The sequence below is a fragment of the Stegodyphus dumicola genome, chromosome 6 (genome assembly GCF_044657685.1).
Source record: "Stegodyphus dumicola isolate Sdum_Otavi_A_Nest chromosome 6, ASM4465768v1".
Taxonomy (NCBI): Eukaryota; Metazoa; Arthropoda; class Arachnida; order Araneae; family Eresidae; genus Stegodyphus; species Stegodyphus dumicola.
The window spans coordinates 155,007,915-155,009,100 of NC_140773.1; positions in this window are offsets into that span (position 1 = coordinate 155,007,915).

The following is a 1,186-nucleotide window of genomic DNA, read 5'->3' on the forward strand; positions in this document are numbered from 1 at the left end:
TTTATGTGGATACGAGCCATTTTCCTTTAAAACGTTCTTGCACGAAGACATCCCTTTCCTTAGAGAGATAGTGTTCTCGTGTGCATTGCCATAATCCAAAGAACCTAATATAACATAATCTAAATTTAAATGGCCTAAAATACAAGAAAAATCTATTCAGGGCAACTGGATCTCTGGTTAATTTGAATTCTGTTGCATTAATGTTGATATTTTAATATATCGTTTGAGTTAATATCCTTTTGAATTCATATTTCAGGCGTAAAGCTTTTTTAGATTGCACCTAATAATTCTACATAGCATGCGGTTATTATTGCATTGATCAGTTTGAGCTCCAGCATATTTTCAAATGATTAACAATAATAAAGAATGTAAAAAATTATTTTTTTCGAAGGACTCTCAACCGGCGTTCCAACTGTGATGTTTTAGTTGAACATTTTCAATGCATATAATTTTTGGGTCAACTTACCTTGATAAGTATAAAACTGACTATACGTATGTAGGAAGAAAAGTACAGAACAGACCGCGTATTTGAGTTCAAAGTATTTGCATAAATTTTAATGTTGTTTCATCTTCATGCAGTAATTCTACTCAAAGTGAATTAAAAATTTCAGTCAATTAATTTATTTCCTTGGTACTAATAACGTGCCAACTCATACAATTTCAATTACGTAGAGAGGCCTATATATGAGTTGCTGCATCTGTAATCAGTAGTCAGTAGCACTAATTCAACTAAATCGACTGACGAAAATGAGTACAACGACAGAGGATAGATGGCAGCACTACTTTCGTAACATACAATTTCTTAACATTCAATAATATGAAGTCCAAGTTATGACCAACAATAAAGTAATGAACAAGTAGTTGTTTCAAAAACAATTTTTATATTTATTGCTCTTGAAATTATGATTATCTGGTCAAATTATTTAATATTTAATCTCAAACAGCAGATCATGTCTCAAGATATATGCGCAAAAGTACGTGGAAAAGAAATCTATCCTGTTTGAACTGTAGCATTTAAGTAAATCAACCTGGTTATAGATGGCAGCGCTAGTTTCTTAAATATATGGCTATTTTCTCTTACGGTAGAAAGCTGCGTCCCTAAAATAATACTATTTCCTTAACACATACAAATTTTATGGATTAAATATTTGTACTGTAAATATACATACTATGTATTGTTCTTTTT